Raw genomic sequence first — 20,541 nt, forward strand, 5'->3', positions numbered from 1 at the left:
CAGTCAAACCGTAGCGCTCCCGTCGGAAGGAGCCAGGGTGCACGCACTAGTAGAGGAAGAGGAGGCGGAGGTGGCGGAGGAAGAAGAGGGGGCAAGTAACGATCATTACTTTTGAACAGAACAGAACCAGCACCCCCTCTCTCAACCCACCGCACTCGCCATGGAGCTATCCGTCCGGCCCCGGACGTATCGGCTTGAACAGAAACCTGCCACTGGAAACACCAGCGCCGTGTGTCCGCTGTGAAGAAGAAGAAGAAGAAGAAGAAAGTGGAGCATGCAGCCGAGCACCAGCCGTCTTTGTGCGACCCGCTGCTTAGTTTCTGGGGGCCTCTTCTGAAAAACAGAGAGGAGAAGGAGAAGCGAAGAGAAGAAGGGGGGCTCCTGGTGTTCATCTGAAATTCACACTCCATGCCGGGATCCATATTTTGGCACCGCGTACCCACTGTAAGTAGCCTCTTTAAAAAAAAAAAAAAAAAAAAGGAGGAAATTTTGAGTCTTTCAAGGAGGGAGATGCTGGGTTATGCCTCTCTGAATCGATACCATTTATTTACACTCCCAGGATGTGATAAAGGCAAATGTCAGAAAAACGGGCCCACGGGCTCCTCCAGCAGTTTAAAAGTGTTGCGATGAGATCAATACGCACGGCCCCGTGGCATGGGGGGCTATGATGTTATTCAGCAGCCCCGGCGTCTGTTGCCTCCAGACTTCTGATTAATGTAAAGTTGCTTGTCTAATAGGATCACCCCCCCCCCCCCCCCCCCCCCCAATTGTGAGCGCATACAAATTAAATCAAAAGATGTATTGCATGACAAAATGTGTATTTTTTTTTTTTTTTAAAAGAAGAAGAAAGAAATGCTCAAATTGGAGGTGCTTTCAGCTGTGAAAGAGGTTATTTATTTTTTGTTTTTTGAGTTGAACACCGAGACAGCAGAAAGTCCTGGATGTCAAAGAAAAACGTCTATAAATAACTGGGGGGCGGGGGGGTTTAATTAAAAAGGATTTATAAGATATTTAATTATGACAAATCGGGCGTGATATCATGGTGGAAAAAAAACAAAAAACAAGAGCTCACACAAACATCTCCACCCCGGTCCAGGACACCGGGTAGCTGAGTAGTTGGATGTCAGTTACTGTCTCCATTTACTTCTCTCCATTTTGCGGCTATAAAATAAGATCATTTCACAGAGCATGTATAATTCACAGACCTGAGCCAGCCATGTGTGATGATGGGACACACACACACACACACACACACTAACATAGACATACACACACACAGAGACACAGTTTTTTACAGGCTCAGGGAACCATATCTCACTCTCACGTGAAGCTTTTAGAGATAGGGGGGCCTGCATAGACTTGAGTGAGAAAACCCCCAGGAGGGCCACGGCCAGCGGTGGACTGAAATATCAAGGTTAAATAACCTCTACACGTAAATCCATACTGTCAATGCCACATCAGGATAGTGGTGCAACATTATATAAGCCATACTGACAAGTTGAGGGGGAATCGAGAGCTGCCCCAAGCCGGTGTTCACTTATATAACAGCCTTTTTTTTCGTGCAAAGTGGAAGTATGGATGATGACTTGTTTCAAATCTTTTTTTTTTCTTCTCAAAACTCAAAGAGTTTTTTGAGCAAAGAGAAAAACTGCAACATAACAGAAGCCATCATATGCACAGTGTGAGAAATTGACTTGCCACCACCTAAAATTCAAGCATATTGTGACCGTGAAGGAGAAGTTTTTTTTAGTTTTTTTTTTCTCCCTTTCACGCCAGCCATTTTGGATGGAATAGACAAATAAAGAATGGGATGATACTGACATGGCCCATCAGTGGAAAGGAGATGAAAAGGTCATTTCGTGCCCCCCCCCCGCCTGTGGGCCGTTATGGGATGTTTTACTTTGAAAATGCTCGGGCTGAGGCTATTTCTTGCAAACAAATGCTGGGACAGTGGATTGTAGGGAGGGAGCAGGGTTTGTGTGTGTCTGTGTGTGTGTTGGGGGACAAATGTTCTGTTGCCTCTTCCTCCTCCTCCTCCTCCTCCTCCTCCTCCACCTCCTCCTCCTCCTTCCTCTCCACCCTCCTCTACCTTCACTCCATCTCTCACCCACCCCAGACGTGCTGGTTTGGTCCATTTGTCTGCGTTGTCTTGGGAAGGGGAAGTGCCATCTCATCTCACATTGCGCAAATGGTTTCAATGCGTGCTAGTGTGAATTCTAGCGGGTTTTTGTAACTGCCAATTTCCATATCAAAGTGTCTGCATTTCAATGGGGAGAACTTGAGCTACCAGCCCCCTTCCTCTAAGCAGTTTTGTTCTGATAGTGTTGCTGCTGCTGCTGCTGCTGCTGCTGGCGGTGGTGGAGGATACTGACAGGGAATTGCTGGACACTGCAGTTGGTTGTGTGTGAGAGGCAAGTGTTGGAAACAGATTTGGTGTGGATTGGGAGAATTTGCCTGGTCATAATCTCGCAGCAACAAGCCATGTATTTAGTGGAACATTTTTCTGGACGGCCACTCAGAGACGTGGTCATGTTAAAAAGATTTTTCAGTCTGCTACAGTATTACCCCCCCCCCCACAGAACGTCTCCACGCGAGCATGAAACATCAACAAAGGTCTGCGATTTATTTTCAAGCGCAACAAGAAACCGCTGCGTCCAAGCCGAGGGAAGAAAAAAAAATAAAGCATAAACAACTTCTGTTTGCATATTCCGACCTGCGCTTCGGCCGCAGCAGAAGCTCCAAAGTGAATTTGCTTTCAAGTGGCTTCCTTAGCACAATAAAAACGGGGTTTAATTCGACATTCAGTGAGTGTCGATGTAAAGACGCAGAGCATTTCAGGCTCTGTGAGTCACTCCGAGCACCTAGTGCTGTCTGATTGTTTTTCCGTCGCAGAGATAATATTTATTTCCCATTCTGTGCAGCTGTTGTTTGTCAGTGAGAGAACGCAGAAAGACACTGTTTATTTTGACGGATTCCTTCCCTCTTTTTTTTTCCTTCTCACTTCTTTGTCTTGCGCTGCATGGACTAATGTTCTCTGCAATTTTAGGCAATTTAGTCGAGGAGAAATAAACACTCGTTTTCGACCACGCACAAAGAGAGAACGCACGAAAAAAGAGGGGCTTTCTCGCCTTTGTCCGCGGCCTCACTTTGGAAAGGAGTGTATCAGCGTAAGGTTAATGGTGAAAAGAAAGTGCAAGCGTGTGAGATGTTATTACGCAGAGACAGGGAATGTAAATGCCATCGGGGAGCGCAGTAGGGGTCGGTGGCCCCTTCATGGTCATCCCGCTCCCGGGTAATAACACGAGCCAACTGCGCCCCAACCTGCCGGAGAAGAGAGGGCTCGTCCCCCCCCCCCACCCTCCCCTCTCCTCTCTTGCTGCCTTTGTTTGGACAAAATAACAAAAAAGAAAAACTTAAAAAAAGAAGTGGGAGTTTTGAACCAGAGAGCAGGAAGGAGGGGAATAAAAAAAAAAAGAGGACTTCACCTGCCATCTTCACTCACGGCGGACGGGTTTGACAGCTGTCTTGTCCAATTCCTCTGACACGCTCGCTGTGAGAAGTTGGACAAACAAATGGACAGAGGGAGAGGTCGAATAAAGAGGGGGACGCACGGTTGGTGGGTGAGACGGTTTTTGAGGAGGTGAAATACTTCTGCATCAGCTACACATAATCAATTTTAGATGTTTGGCTGAAATTCTTTGTTGACTTTTCGCCAGTCTGCACTTCTTCCTGCTAGTGATTTCCTATGTTTTCCTGCAAGGGTTTCTGACAAACGCCCCAAAGAACAGCGCCGTCTGTGTTGCGTTTCGTGTAGGAGGATAGGGCAGGAGCGAAAACAATAGCGAGCATAGTAAGTTTTGTTGAGTTAAGGAAAAAAAAAAAGTGTGTGGAGCGGGGAACCATGCTGTGGTGTGCTGAGCCGGGCCTGGTTGTTCAAATTATTAAAAAGTCTGCCGAAGAGGAGGAGAGGTGCACGCATTTCTGCTCCGTCGAGGCCGCTATCGGTGGAGAAATTGGCGTCGGTGCCCCCTCCTCGGATGGATTTCTTCCTGGGTGAGTGTTGCTGCAAAATGGTCTAGAAAGTAGCCTCTGATTCTGAGGGGCTGACACTGAACCTGACATTTACTGCTGATGCTGTGAAGAGGCGCCCCTCCAACTGCCTTCAAATGATTAATTTTTTTTATGTCTTGAAAGAACATCGAAGCGTCACGCTCGTTGTTCACATTTGGCCATGTTGGACGAAGAATACAGAACAGAGGGTGCAGGTTTAAAAAACAACGAGGGCATTTTTATTTATTGAACCCAAAAAATGCTTCGGGGTGAGTTTCTCATTTAACTGCGATGAAAAAGCCCAGCGTAGCTATTTGGTGGCTCGCCTCAAAATAAAATAAATAGACAGACGACTGGAACGAATGATTATGTGTTAGGGTAGTTAACCCGATGGATGGATATATGGTGTCGCTCCTCATCACATCCGAGGGGAGGAGGAAAACAGCTCTCCAAAGCTGCCTCCTCCTGTGTTTAAAATGACAGTTAACTTTCCCCCACTGGTTCAAAATGGATGTTTAATGATCAACAGAGGCTTGGAGCTTAGGTCTAGCAGTCACGCAGGCCTCTGTGCGCACTCAACGCCTGAGCCTCTGCTAAGAAAGCTACCCCCTCGGTGTCGCTGCGCTCAAAAGGAGGCTGCTTCTTGAGTGATGGATCATCAGAGGTCTCTTCAGGGGTGTGTGTGTGTGTGTGTGTGTGTGTGTGTGTGTGTGTTTGTGCGTGTTAACTCTTTAGTGTGTGCTCATCTCGCTCGGTTGGGGAGCCGCTGGCGGCGTGTGATGGATGTGTCCCGGGTCTTTAGGCTCCATATATCAGAAGATTAGCAGTGACCTGTGAGTTGTCTGGGCCGCCCTCGGAGCTTCTTCTCCAGCACCGTCCCGGCATTAGCATACGAGGACACTGCTCTGTCTCAGGGGGATACAAAGATAGTGTTCTTTATTTGGTTCTGTCATAGCACAGGTCACAGGAAGTGTGCAGATTAAAGGCTGAGGGCTTTTTCTTGGTATTAGGTGTATCTGACAGGTCATCTGTCTTCCAACTGTGGAAGTGCTTTTCTCTTCCCGAAATTCCTAAATAGTAGCCCATCATGTAATTATCCCAGAAATTGAGGTTCAGGACATGCCTCACTGCAGAGAAATCTCTCCCCTGTCCTCCGTTCACGGTATTCATGAATCGTATAAAAATGTAAATCACTCGGCTGATGTAGCGTAACATTGTTATATCTCGTTCTGCACAGGGTAGAAAAGGGGAATGTAACAGGTAAACACCCAAACTAATGTTTTACTTCTCCAAATAAGTCTTCTGCCGGGCTCGAAGTCTTCTATTAAAAGCTTTCACATAAACATATTCACCGTGTTGAAAGGCTAAATTCAATATTTTCATACGTTTTGCAGCTCTTGAATTATCATAAAAATCCTGCCACATGCATTCTCACACCTCCCACTTTGCTGCTGGCGTTTGTTGTCGCGGCTTTATGTACAGAAAGTATGCTTTTAAAAGCGAATTTCCAGAGAGATGTTTTCACGTCGGATCATCACCTTTAGTCTGCTGCCTCTTTGTCTGCCATGTCTAATGGCTATTTGATGCCTACTTGGTGTGACTTGGGCGTCTCGCGATGAGGCCAATGTGTTTTCAAGGTGAGGAGATATTGTCAGAGCCCCCTCGAATGTTCCCGCGGCTTTGATTGGCAGGCGTTGTCACGGAAGATGAGAAGCGGTGGGAGTCGCTCGGCAAAGAGAATCTATTACCTAGGATGGCTAGGCGCGCTTTCACAATGTGTCAGTGCAGTCAGCCATCTTGCTCTCTCTGTGTCTGCGGAGCGGTCCCTCCTCTGCACAACCAGGGGAACAGCTTTCAAGTTTAATTTCGGTGGCTGCCATAAGTAATATTATTGATGGCTCTTTTTTTTCTCTTTTTTTATTTTTTGCAAAGGTTTCGTAGAATGATGAATTATCATGTAAAAACCACCAAAAACATTTAAGACGCTCATCAGCGACGGTGTGTAATCCGTTTTTCTGATTTGCTGGCAGTCAACGTAAAAGAAAATTCAAATAATTTTATTGCAACGTGAATGGCGTCTTTAGGGAGGAAAAAAAAAAAAAAGCAATATAGAAGTTGAAATTCAGCTGCGCCCTTTCATGTGGAGTTGTGCTGATTTCCTCCATTTCAGAAGCCTCCTTAAAACACAGAGAGGGGGGGGAGGAGGAGGGGGAGAGACTGCAGGCTCTGTGAGATGCAGCGAGAGAAGGAACCTTGTTGTTGATCAGCCAAGCAAATCAGATCTTGATATTTGAAGAGTGGAGTTGTGATTGCTAATCACTCCACTGCTGAGTTTTAATTAGGAGACTTATAAGCATTATGTCATCCCTCGGCAGAGCATAGTCAGGCATCAGACGAACTTAAAAGAACAAATAATTAGTTTTCCTGTTAGTTAAGGGCGGCGAAAACAAGCACAGGGCTCCTTTTTTTTTTTTTTGTACCGTCGATTAATGAGTATTTTTTATTTCATGTGCTTTGCATTGATTAAAAATATTGCAGCATAATTGTGCTTCGTGTGAGCTGATGCAGGTTACACGTTATGTTAAATCATTACTTGACCTTATTAAGGGATGAAAAAGACTTATTTGGAGCACAACAGCCATGCATGGACACTTTTTTTTTTTATCCAGCAGAGGAAAAGCCTGAATCTAATCTTTAACTATTTTCTAGGAGACAGTGCAATAATTTGGACTGAGCTTATTTTCAATGGGTAGGTTTCTGTGCTGTGCTCCTAAGACCTTTGTTAGGACATTTTAATTACAGCAGAGCTGGATGTAATTGATCTAGGCTTAGAGGGATTTCACTGTCAATGAGAATGAGCCTGGGCGTTAATACAGCCGAGCAAATGCTTCCACCCCTGTGCTGGTGGAGGCGAGGGGAGCTCTTCTGCTTGACTTTGCCTTAATTCGGCCAGGCGTCTGTCTTTTTTTTTTATACGCGTAACGGTTAAATCAGCTGCCTGGCTGGCACGGCGTCGCAGACAAGTCTTCACCCGCCTTCTGCTTCAACATACATTGTTGTCACCTGGAGTGTCCTCTTACGGGGCACTTTCTTCATGGTTCCGTGTTGTCACCCACAACCTTTAAATTTTCATAAGGCTGTTAGATAATGCTTCCCGATGAGGGTGAATTATTGATGGTCATGTTCGTATGAGTGGGACAGGGCAGGCTTTTAACTCTCTGAGCTGCTGGGTCTCTTATCCTGTAACTAAGGGACACCGCACAAACACCCAAAAGAATGATGTACTGGAGGAGAAGGAAGAGAAAAAAAAAAACGGAGGCAGGGGGCTGAAATTAAAATAAAAGAAGCATGCATCCTTTACACTAGTGTTGGGCTAAGCCACAGCGCAAGGGAAACTTGGCAGCAGAGGAAAGCGTTGCATCTACAGAAGCCCTTTCTCTGTTTTTGAAGCATTGAGGAGCGGTATGGCGGCTGTGTATTTGTTGCTTATGTTTGTTGGATTGTATGGGAGTACACACAGCGCTCTCTGGTGCTGCTTTATTATTTTTCTTTGTAAAGACAAATGTTTCAAGTTAGGTAGTTTTGTTAGCAGAAGGAGGCTGGGACTGGGATGCCATTGCATTGCTTCAAAGTTATTGTTCTGGAGTTTGAGTGGACATTTAATATCTGCAGCCACCAGAGCGGAAGTGGTTAGTTCATTAATCGAGTAGTCAGTCAAAAGAAAATGAATCAGCAGCCATTTTGACAGTCGACTGACTGTTTCAGTCAAATTCTTCAGATTAAAACTTTGAGCAGTCGTTCTCCGACTTCTAGGTGGATTCTTTGCTTTTCTTTGTTTGACATCCTGTAGCTTGAGTATCTTCAGGGTTTGGACTGTTTGTTTGACAAATCAAGCAATAAGAGGATTCTGTTAACTTCTTTTTGTGGCTTTTTTCTCTGTCTGTTCAAAAAGACTTAAAGGTTATTTGATTCATCATGAATATGACCAACATATTCACAGATAAATGCAGCCCTGGCCAAGACAGTTAACTGGACAGATGATGCATAGCATTCATATTTCAAGTGTCTTTTTCTTTTTGGAGGAGAATAAGTCTTATTATTGTTATATCCTTGGTCCAAGGCAGCACAAACAATAATTCTGAACATTTCCTGGAGAAGAAAACATCACAGCCACAAGAGATACTTTACTTTTAAATGGAGCTTCGACCCTGACTGACAAACTCTGAAATGGGCTGCAAACTTAGAGCGACCACCTAGACATAAACACACATCTACATTTTGGTAAAATAAAATCACTGCCTTACCTCTAAATGTACACTCTTGCACTCTGACAGCTGTCCAGATTCTTATAGCTCGCACTTTCAGCATTGTTCCAATTCATTCACCCTGCACTCGTATGGCCCTCTTGTTTGCATCACAATGGGCCGAGCAGAACAAACTCATGGAAATACTGGTAAAGCGTGCAATTTGGCATGCAGAAATTCAGCCACATTGTTGTTTGAGCTTCATTTTAGATTCCAATTTTAACACTGATTTAGAGATGTTGAAGTTTCTCAGCCAGAAATTGCTACGTTTGGCCCTGCAAACAGTCTGTCTTTGGTCCAAATCTCACAGATTTTGTGCATTTAAAACATGGAGTCTGGCCAATGCTGCAGTCCAAGATTGGACTCAATTTTGTTTAGACTTATCTAGTTGTTGTAGAGGTTATGTTGTGTGTATATGTTTTTTTGTCCATTCTGACTTGTTAATAAGTCAAGTCTGTGAATAGCCCCCCTGAAAAAAAAGCACATGCTTCATTTTAACCAGCAGACACGAGCGTAGCTGCTCTAGAGGGAGAGACTTTTCAAGCCCAACAGTAAACTTGCTGTGTCCATCTTTCAAAATGAAAATTAAGTGGTTACCAGCAGAAATCGGGTCAGTAAATCTTCAGTAATATCGCTGAGACTGTCACGGGCGAGGACAGGAAAAGAACAAGAAAGTGATTATGTACAATTCAGCAAGACAAACAGGTCCAACCAGTTCCCATTTCCCACTGGAAGCGCTGCAGATTGGTGGCTGTGTCTTGGTTTCCAAAGGAACAGACAGAGTGGGTGGACAAATTAATAGAAACCAATACTGAGACGAAATCGACTTTGAATTGAAAATAAGCACCAGAAACCTGTCCAGGCCTACAGCGCGTACATGCATATTAAGTCCATGGCTCATTTCCAACTCAATACAGCCAAATGGTAGAGCTGGGCAATATGGCTAACAGATAATCACTTGATATTGTACGCCTTGGTGAAATACTGCATCTCCACAAAGGATTTCCTCTAATTAGAGCAGTAATTCAGAATAATCTGCCTCTAATAAATGCTATTTGATTTTGAACAGGCCCTGCACAATCATGTTTTCATTCAAGATTATAAAGCATATGTAATGATATTTTAGCAAATGTTAAGTCAAAATAATCAGGGTTTGTGTCCAAGACTGTCCCTCCAGGAACTTGGAGAGTTTTTCTGTGATTACAAAAGGCCCAGAATACTTCCATAAATCATCATCAGTTTTTCTTTCATGGAATAATTTTGATATCCCCTTACTCCAAAATCAGTGTACACACACTAACATTAGCCGCCACCATCAACATGTCATCAGGCGTGCCTTATTTTTCTCTTTCAGTATTTCTTTAATCAGAAATTTTACTAAATTGTCGGTTATGTGTCCGCTTCAAAAGAGGATAATCACCACTTTTTAGACTAAAATGATGCAACCATCAGTTCCAGCAAGACGTTAGTGTCTGAATTGCGGATGTATCATCCACAGAATAATGACGGTGGAATTGGAATCAGTGCACAAAATTGATGGCAGCAGTGGTGGTTAGTGTTTAATTTTTGATATGAGGACTAAACAAAAACATTGGTTTCATGAAATAGTTGGAAAGAATTACAACCGAAGCTGCACTAACTAAGTGGAAAGTGGGTGAGTAGATGAACATTTTATGGAGCTTATTGCAGCATTGCATCCTAAACAACTGAAGAAGACATGTTTTAAAATGAAAAAATAAAAATAAAAACACAGAAAAATAATCATAAAATGGCTCTATACAGCTCATCCACCCTAATTTGTCTAATAAGTCTACAAAAGCCCCACGATCCCAAGTGTTTGCACACGCCCGATCTGAAGTGGACGAACAATCTCGACTGCACTGAAAGGGTGATAATAACAATTTTCAAGTGAACTACACATCGGGGACTTCTGGAGACGAGCTGTGTTGTGCGTTGCTGTTTTGCTGTGAAGCTCCCGAAATATTCTTGTGGACTAAAACACCAGACCTCCCATCCACATCTGACTGAATCTTCTCCAAATTGTCTCTTTTTGGGTGAACTTATCCTTAAACAACGGTTCAAACGACCAGGTGCAATGTGAAATTGGTCACTGCCAATGATATAGCCTTTTTGTTTAGGTGTTACACGCACACACACCCAGTCATGGCAGGCAAACTTACTACACTACCTGCTAATGACATACAGACAAAGTTAGCAAATGGCAGGTGAACACAGTAAAAGATAGAGATATCTGTGGAGACAGATATTTCCCTCGGGAGCTGGTTGAGACCAAAAACAGAGTTAAAAGGCGAGTGAATGTCTGACTAACACTCATCAGGTGGCTGAAACACAACTACACATTAGTGCTATTGGCGCTCTGTGTATGCTGGATGAGGAGGCCACTGTCTGCCAGCATGTTCACTATAAGGTGCCCTGACCAACAGATCTTGTTCCTTAGACGTGTATGTAAAATTGTGCTGCAAAAAACAGAGCGTTCCCACCAATCGTGTAAACAGATGATGTGGAATATGTTGTTTTTTACAGCAATTACAAAAATGTAGATACAAAGACACCTACTGGGAGAGCTAGTAAACACAATGACACTGACCTTAAATGTAATCTATTAAGCATCCCAAAGCAAAATACATTGCCTTTAAGAAAGCAGACAGTGCCCAGAGGAAGCAGTGGGATGACTCAAGTGATTTATTGGTAGTGAAAGACTTAAGATTCTGTATGTGAAAGGTTGAAACGCAGGTTCAGGAGGCAGTAGCTGGAAAGCAGAAAAAAGGACGAGAAAACAATATAGCGACAAGGGTGAAGTGACAGGGGGTGAATGAGAATAGGCTGGTTAAATAGCTGGAGGAAAGATGAGGAAAATGAGGACAGGTGAGCAGGTGGGGCGGGGAAGGTCAGAAGTTTGAGGGCATCTGGTGGAAACGAAAAGCAGAGAGGCAGGCAAAGACATTCAGTAGGTTACCCAGAGTAAGAAGAGAAATAAGACCTTTTTCCTGCGCTCTGTTGAGTTTACCTGCAGAGAAAGCTAGAATATGTCCGCTGTCAACTGTTGGTCTTTAATAGCACAGGCAGCTGTCTCACGGGACTCATTAGGACCGACAATTACTTTGCACTGTTGTGTAATGGCCAAGGTATATGAGGCAATTTTACAGGACTCCGGTAGCTGCGCTGTGTGTTTGTGGTGGTTTTCCACGAATTAAATCAGATTCCTGGTCTGGTTTTCCCCCGTCACCAGATCTAAACATCATTTAACATGTAGGGGAAGTGTGGAGTCGATTTCCACCTCATTCAGCTCTCGCGCGGCAAAGAAGTGCATAATTTACCTCTCCTAGAAAATTATGCCCTTCAGGACTTGTAGACGCTGTAGTCATACCTACCTCTTGTCAGGATCTTGATATTTACATACTAATACGTTTTCACTCACTATAGAAGAAGACATTCTTTATTAATCCCCCCAGGGGGAATTCAATATTTTCCACTCTTGTTATTTTACACACACACACACACAAACCCAAAATACACTGGTGCACAAACAGGACCTATACACATGCATCATTGTATGGAGAGATGCCATGTTGAGGGGGGCCTCCATGCAGTCAGGCGCCCCGAGCAGTTAGGGGTGCGCTGCCTTGCCAGGAGGTGAGCTGGCGGCTCTCCATCTACCAGTCCACGCTGCATACTGATTGAAAGGTTCACGCTGGACTTGAACCAGCAACCCCTCTGTTCCCAGGCCAAGTCCCAACGGAAAGGACTTACTGCTGCCCCAGAGCTCCGCTATATTGATCAGTGTGGCTCTTTTGAGGTCTAACATCGTTCAAGGTGTTTGGCGTGATTGAGCATTGTTCTGTGGTATTTTTGTGTTTGTCGTGCGTTGTGTTGGTGAAAGAAAATCCATTTTATCATATTGACTTCAGTGAGGTCTATTGTGGCATACTGTGATACCATTTTACAATATTGCAGTGTCCTTCAGGCTTGGTCCTGCTCCAACACACCTCATTCAAATGAATGGGTCGTTATCAGGCCTCGGCAGAGCTCGATGATGAGCTGATCATTTGAATCAGGTGTGCTGCGGCAGGGAAACATCTTAAACATGCAGGGCAGGGGCCTCGAGGACCAGCGCTGAAGACCACTGCAATACTGTGTGGTCCAAGTTCTCGTTAAAAAACAAAGAGGAAGAGTCGCAGAAGTCTTGGTTTTACATGTGTAGAGATTTTGGCCATGTTGAAACACATTGATATCGTAACACACACACACACACGATCTGATCTGCGTTGGTGTTGTTCGCAGAACGTGGAAACAAATGTTGTTGTTCCAGGACCTTCATTAAGCTGACCAGCCATGTTTTAGGAATGTCATAGCTTAGCAACAGGGGGAAGACAAGTGGAAATAGTGCTTTTCGGACAAATTATCCATTCAAACATGCGTTTTAACATTGTGAAAGGGTGTTATTTCAACTCAAAGCACGTTTTTCCCAAACCCTACCAAGTATATTATATGCCCAAACCTTTTAGTTCCCTAAACGTAACCAAGTATTCCAGTTCCCTGAATATTTTAGTTCCCTAAATCATTTAGTCCCCTGAATCTAACCAATCATGTTAGTTCCCTAACTCTAACCAAACAGCAACAGAAAACTGAAAAAACATGGAAAAAGGAACTTAGTGTAAAAATAATAAGTAACATTTTCCCTAACCCAACACCAACATGGTAATTTCAGATAGACCATTTTAACAAAGTTAAATGACTTGAATGGAAATTTTAGCGTTTTATGGGCTGCAGCTGACGATTGCTTTAATCATTTCTGACTGTTTTTTTCCCAAAAAACTTTTTTAATCGTTTAGTCCACAATATGTTACACATCACTGAAAAATCACAACCTCCCAGTATCCACTGGAACATCTTCAAACAGCCTGCTTTGTCTGACAAGCTGAAAAATATTCAGTTTACAGAGAAAAACAACAGATGTTTGGCATTTTCCTTCATAAAGACGTAACAATGAACTTATTATCAAAATTGTTGTCGTCGTTTTTGTTCTGTTTTGTTAATCGACATCTTAATTCAGCTCCAGATAATGAGATCATTTTGAACTGTTTTGTGTTCAAGATATCACGATTCACAGTCGCCAGGAACCTGGTACACCTAAAGCTACAATGAATGCAATTTAATACATTAGCCCTGCAATAAATCCTAACTAGATGAAGGTCTGAAAAGAGCTGAACTCAACTTTATTCTCATTTCAGAGGCTTATTGTTAAACTGTGAGTGGATTTTAATGTTAGAAAAATATTCTTGTCACTATCGTGATTCAGCTGAAGTGTTTTGTGCCTTTGTAACAGTGACGTGTGTGTTTTATATACATTCAGTATTGTCACTGTGCTTTTGAGTGCACACTCCATCTCTGAATTAAGGCAAATTAATGCAATGTTAGTCATTCAACACGCTGAATGAATAGGGACCACACATACCGTCCACAGTTAGAATGCAGCCCATGTGCTGGCCATGCATATGTAATGCAAAGCAGACTGCGTTTCTGGACAAAAATGCGCTCCAAGTCTGACAAAACTGAAAAAATAACTGTGCGATGAATCCACTACAGGAAGGTGATGAAACCAGGAGGATTGATGCACCCGTGTATGTGAAAAACATCAGATTGTTTCCAGTCGACAGAAGCCACACAACTTTAAATAGCTGCTACAATCAGGACGAAAAATGCATTGAGCATGAAGTGTAAATGTGGATTTCGGGAGAGAGAGACAGCGAGCAGCTTGTCTGAGTGATGTGAAATGTCTGGTTAACAGTTTAGGTTCTTGAGATAAGAACACAGTCTCTCAGACATGGATCTAACAGCTGTGTGGCTGAGATACAAGCAGGAAAAAGTCAGATGTTAGCAGATCTGAGTTATTTGTCGTAGGTGTTGCAAGAGTTTTATCCAAAGTTGAGTGGGAGCAACGAAAACTTAGTTTTATTTGTGTTCAGTATCGAGTGAATTTTATGAGCCAGTCAAAACAACTACTAAACAGATTTCCATGACACTTGGATGGAAGATGGGTCTCGGTCCAGATTAGATCCCGTTAACTTTTGGTGCGGATACAGAATCTTTTTCTCACTTTCTGTAACGTAGCGAGGTAGGGTGTTTTTTTGACATTAATCTCATGGAGCTTGATGAAAAAAATCAGGCAAATTTTGTAAAATGTTGGTGTGGATCCAAATAAAAATCCAGATCTAGTGTGTTGAGATATGTTTTTAATTGATACTGGATTAGGTTGAATAAATTAAAGAGTACTTTTGGGTTTCGGGGGAGGTTTGCGCTCTACCGAGTTCCATTTATGTTAACTAAGTGTTCCAACTGTAGTGTGGGTTTTATGACCGAAACTAAATGGTTTCAATAATGTTAGGATGAATACGTTTTTTTTATGAGACTACCATTAATTTGGAATTCTCAATAACCCGTTCTAATAATATGTATTATTTGCTCAATGGATATAAATATGTAAATACAGGAAATATCACCTCTGACTTCACGCGTCTCCGCACCACTCCTGAAACCAAATGCACGCCCTCGCAAACAATTCAAAATGTACTTTTTTTTGTGGTTACACCGCCAACCACTTGCTCCCCTCCAGCATTAATAGTGTTTGGAAAACTAACTGCTCGTCGCTTTTGGCAACAAAAATGACACTCTGTCATTATACCACTTTGTCATAAGCCCCCTTTTGGATGGGATTAGTTTCACGGGGGGTTGGAGGGAGGGGGAAACCTAATCGAAAATAGAGCGTGCCTGTAAATTTTCTTCGTCCCGCATGAATCTTGCGTGTCAGTAACTTGGGCGGATTTTTAGTGGCTGGCCAAATCTGGGATCTCCAGGCAGAAATAACCTGAGATTAAAAAAAAAAAAAAAAAAAAATCGTCTGCAAGTCCCATCCCGAATGACAACCCTGAGATAGTTTGCAAATAATGTGTCATTTTTTGGGGGGGGGAGGGAGGAGATTTGATTTCTCCAGATGGAACATTTCTTCTCCATCGCAGTTTTGGCATTATTTAACCAAGTCGCTGTCAGTTTGCGGAAATTATGTTTGATTATCGAGATGCGTTCTCAAGGTGCGATGGCAGCACATGAATGGAGCTCTGTAACACTGGAGAATGATTACACAGATCTCCCCTCCCCAGCTTTTTGTTTAGCAACATCACAGATGTTACGTATTAGCAGTTACTCCACGTACACCTTTGCTGAAAACTAATCCAGCCTGAATGGGGCTACAGTGTGTTAAACATTTTAATGTGGTGTCAGTGTATTTCCCCCCCTAGAAGGTGTGAACATCAACACATCATCTGCTGAAAAACGTACTGAAGGAGTGAATGAATTTGTTATGTGTGTGTGTGTGTGTGTGTGTGTGTGTGTGATGGTCGCGTACAAGTGAGGGGTGATGCTGCCGGGCCAATCCTGGTTTCCGCTGTAAAAAAAAACAAAAAAAAACTGTAGCGTCGGAGCGAGCTGGAGGTGAGCAGTGTGTGTGTGGGTGTGTTTGTGTGGATAAAGAGCAGGCAGGGAGTGCTAGAATCATGCGTGGAGGAGGTGAGAAGTGAGGCTGTTGGTACATTTACGAAGAGACTGATTGAAAAGGAGCAACCTCTCTTTTTCCATGTCAGCGTCTCCTGCCCCTCTCCGGTGACCCCGCTGCTTAACCAACTGCTCAGAGGTCAGCCTATTCACTTGGGCGGCAAACAAGCATCTCCTTTCTCGCGCGCGGTCCTCAACGAGCCCAACGATGTAGCCTGCACAAAATGCTCAGGCAGAGAATCTTTAAAAAAAACAAATAAATAAAAAAATAGGAGTATTACTATGAAACGTTTCTGCAAAAAGAATGTGGCTCAAATGTCAAGATTACCATTTTGTTATTTATCAATTAATTTACTTTTAGCAAAATTAGCCCTCTAAATGTGAATATTCTCCAGTTCTGTTGACCTTTCGTGCTACTAAAGTGAATGTTTTCAACCAGCACTTGAATTCTTTCCCAATTTTCTAACACATTACATCGATTGAATATGTGAAAAATGAAAGATGAATTGATAATGAGTAGCACGTCGCAGCCTCTTATGTCGGTGTTGCTGTTAAAAAGGTGAAGCAGACAGAGACGATAGTAAAGTCTAAGAGTCTTTTGGCCGTGTTTCATTATTTCCGTGTGATTCCGACTACAGACATCGACAGAAAACATCCACTCTTACCCTTTTTCTGCAAGTGTCTGCTCCTCTGCAGCTCCTTCTTCTTCTTTTTTTTTTTTTTCCGAACGCCGACACACCACCCTCTCTTCATTTCGCCTGACACTAACCTGGTTGTTCAGTCTGGGTCTTCTTTGTTCTCTTTCACTTTACTAAGCTTCTTTGCTCACCCCTCTCTGTTTCACCATGTCCATCTGCCCGCTGGCACTCTATCTTATCTGCTGCCTCAATCATTTGGCCAAGAGCCGCTGAACACACCAACTGTTGTCCTCTCTCAATAAAATAGTGAAGCGTTGCACCTTTCAGGGTTTTTTCTTTCTGTTTGGGCTTTTTGAGCTGCGCTGAAGATTTTTTTTTTTTTTCTCGTTTTTGTTAGATCTCTCCCTTTTAATCCAGAGCCATTTATCCCCCCAAAACCAAACAAGACATAAAAGCGGCAATTTATGTGCCTTGAATTAGAGTTTTTGCATGTTTAGATGTTACAGGAACTCAGTGTGACCCGGACCCAAACAGAGACGATGTGAGAAGTTCTGTGATCTATCATCATAAAAAAAAAACACCTGTTGACATATCAGTTATTTATAGGCACTGAAACAAGCACTAACAGGTTCGTAGGAACTTGGGATGAAGTGGTTTGTTTTAGGGTTTTTGTCAATCTTCAAACCTTTTCTCAAAGAATCAAGCACACATTTTCACAATTTTTGTTTCTTTTGTCCGACCAATAGTCCAAAACATCCTTATAGATGTACTCATTTGACCATAATTGCCGACCTCGAGGTCTCAAAAGTGAGAGATTCAAGGATTCCTACATTCTGGTGACTCATAAATAATGACAGAACGAAATATATACAATACAATGCAATCACAATTTTATGTCAAATTATTTTGATTGTAGTCATAATTCTGTATTTACATGACTACGAGCCTGCTTATACTGACCATGTGACTGGCTGCTAACCTATAACTGGAAAAGTCCAAAGGTTTACATTTGCATCCTTTTTTTTGACTTTTTTGACTTTTAATTCTCGCAGACGACCTTGCCCTCTAGCGTGACGTTTTTTTTTTAATCACTTTTGATTCATTCAATCACAATTCAATGCAACTGACAAATTTTATTGACCGTTTCCTTTAAAACCCTGAGTAAGAAATGGGAATTTGTCTCTACAGGACATCTGGAATGTGTTAAAATATTCTCAGGAACAGGTTAAGAGTTCTTAAAGTGGAAAAAGTGTGAAAAAATTGTCCACTGGGAAAATCGGGAGTGTAGCTGAGGAAGCGTTTCACCAGAGCTTTTTTATTTTTTTTCTAAATGTCACTCAAAAGGATTATAAATGATCAAAATAGTAGATTAATCGATTCATTTTCATTTTCATTTCATTATGTCGATATTATATTGCAATTGTCACAAATTAAGTTTTGTGTTGTCCTGGTTTTGGCTGCATTACAGTAAATTGATTTGATATTCTGAAATTGACCGATTGTCCTACTTGCTCCTATACTTTGTCTTTTATTGGTTAGTCATTATATCCACATTACTGAGGATTATTTATCAAAAATATCATTGTGTTAATAATCTGGTAAAGCACCAATAGTCATCCCTATAACACTGTCACACAATACAATATTGAGATATTTTGTCAAAATAAATAAATGTGTCAGTTGCAGATTTACTTGAATTAGAAAAGCATGAAAAACTTCTCTTTATGTGTTCAGGTTGTTTGTTTTGCACAACCAACTGTCCATATGTCCAAATAATTAGTGTACTCTCAAAAAAGATATTGAAAAACAGCCAGTTGCTCCATATGTCTAATTTTCTGTCGGCAACAAATCCCTTCAGCTTGTCTCACGGCACACTTGAGAAAACCTTGTTGTTTTAGTGCGCTTCACAGGTTGTAAGTCGCAGTTTTACGACCTGTTTATCTGACGAGTGTATACAGTATATTATCAGCCCCGTGCTCGTGCAGACTGCGCTTGGTGTCGGCTCATCTCTGTCTGGCAGTTGATGGCAAGTTCTCTACATCACTGGTGGAGCCAAGGAAATGACATCATGTCCCTGCAGGGGTTGAAAGCGCAGCCCTGACAGGACTGTCATGACAAAAGAGTTCCTTGGGAACGTCAGGGTGCACCGAAGACAGGGAGGGAAAAAAAAAAGTGTCTGGAGGCTGTGTTTTCTTAGTTCCTGTAGTTCCCGTCTCCCACTTCTAGCCCATCAACCATTTTCTGTTGTTTGAAATTCCCCTCTCACATGTGCGTCTTTTTCTGTCCTGAATGTAGGGCATGGGGGCGGAGCCGAAAGTTCTCCAAATTAGTAGTTATTCAAAGAGTGGAAGACGGATCATTGTGTTGGCGAGATGCAGCTCAACAGAGCCACATCTCTATTTCACTTGTAGGTTTTCAGCTTACACTTGGACTTGCGCATTAGTTTTGTTTCCAGTCTTACTTGATATGTATGTATGCGCTCTTTATCTGTCGCTCCTCGGCGTTGACAATTGAAAATAAATTAACATTCCTGGGCTTTATTTTTGTCTTCTCTAAGCCTGTGGAGAAAACTTGGAGGCGAACCCACAAGGTCAGGCCATACTCACAGGCTGTCAATCCTCCGCAGTGACCCCGCCGCCCCTTCCTTTCTCCCCCTTCCATTCTTCTCCTCTTCTGCTCTCCCTCTCCCATCTATTTAGTCCCTCCCGGCTTAGAAAACCTCCTCCACCCACCCTCCTCCTTCCTCCCTCCTTCTCTCACTCTCTCTTTCATTGGACGCCTCTCCAGCTTGAGTGAGGCAGACACAAGCTTTGTCAAAGCGGACTCACATTCATTCAGCCGGCTGTTGCACGCAGCCTTGTGTTTCATGTTAAGACATGTGGGCTGTCTCCATCTATCCATTTATTTTAATTATGTTTTAATTGCTCGCCGTCCTCTTTTTAAACGCTTGCTTATTATTTCTATCAGGCTGATGTGAAAAATTGGCTGTGGACTGTGATTTCCTCCATTATCTTAACTGATGATAGATTTCCCTCCTTGGGTTTCCACTGTGTATGTATGGAGACAAAAGAAAAACAGATGTCCTGGATGTTTGCATATCATTTTTCATTTCAATGCTGGAATTTTTTTTTCTTCTTTTTTTGGTGTTGTACCCAGAAATATATACTGTTAATATGGAAGGAAAAACCTGAGGGAATATATACAGTATATACGTGTAATTTTTTAGCACAGAGGAGCTCAAGGCACTGATCAAAATGAATAACTTTTTGTGCAGCCAGTGGTCTGCTGGTGTATTGGAGCTCATTAGATTTAGTGTAGGTGGTGACAGTTAGTCATAACTGTGTACCTCTTTTTTTAAATATCTGCCTCAGTGGAACATGATGATCATTATGTGGAATTTGCTGGCCGAGAAACAACTAACCTCAATTCCCAGGCTTGGGGAGGGGTAACTAATTCTTCAGCACAATCTCTGAGGGGCTAACGATGCCTCACTTAACTCTTAAAATCATTTTCTGCTCGAGAACATCTTAGCCCCCCACAACCATCATCCTGCCCCCCCTCTCTGTCCCCTGATGTGAAATTATGATACGTCTGTCAGCGCTTGTGTAAAGCATCTTAATGTTAATCGCCTAATCCTTTTATCTCAAGTCTGGACCGATTCAGTGCAGAAATCCCACCAAACAAAACTGTTTTTTTAGGAAGATGAGCATGGCTGTGTCCTCTGCCAGCTTAAGGGAGAAAGGAGACATGTTACCCAGCGGGGCGACGGCCGATCAGGAGAAAGAACCCCGGGGTGGTGAGGGCAAGTCTGCATCCACAAGGCCCCGACAGGCTCTCGCCCCCTGGTGTCTGGAGGGGCTGAGTGGCTCAGCGGGCTCAGCAGGCCTGAAGGGCAGGGGGATGTCCCCCCAACAGTTTCCAATCTCCTCCTGTCAACCACCATTATGGTTACCCCATGGCCCCAGGCCTCATATTTGCAG

The 20,541-nt window shown here is 42.9% G+C and overlaps 1 protein-coding gene across 13 annotated transcripts in view; it reads left to right on the forward strand.

Moving 5' to 3' along the window:
* Nucleotides 1-311: 311 nt before the first annotated feature.
* The window catches only part of adgrl2b.1 (adhesion G protein-coupled receptor L2b, tandem duplicate 1), a 91,466-nt gene continuing 71,236 nt past the window's right edge, over nt 312-20,541 (forward strand). For 12 of the 13 annotated variants that reach the window (XM_030402094.1, XM_030402098.1, XM_030402097.1 and 9 more), the window contains exon 1: nt 312-444. The gene's annotated coding sequence lies outside the window, so the exon portion shown is untranslated. Of the gene's footprint in view, nt 445-4,032; nt 4,054-20,541 lie in introns of those variants that run through there. The other variant, XM_030402095.1, reaches the window with a different exon arrangement.

This window comes from Sparus aurata, chromosome 21 (genome assembly GCF_900880675.1).
Source record: "Sparus aurata chromosome 21, fSpaAur1.1, whole genome shotgun sequence".
NCBI classification, from domain to species: Eukaryota; Metazoa; Chordata; class Actinopteri; order Spariformes; family Sparidae; genus Sparus; species Sparus aurata.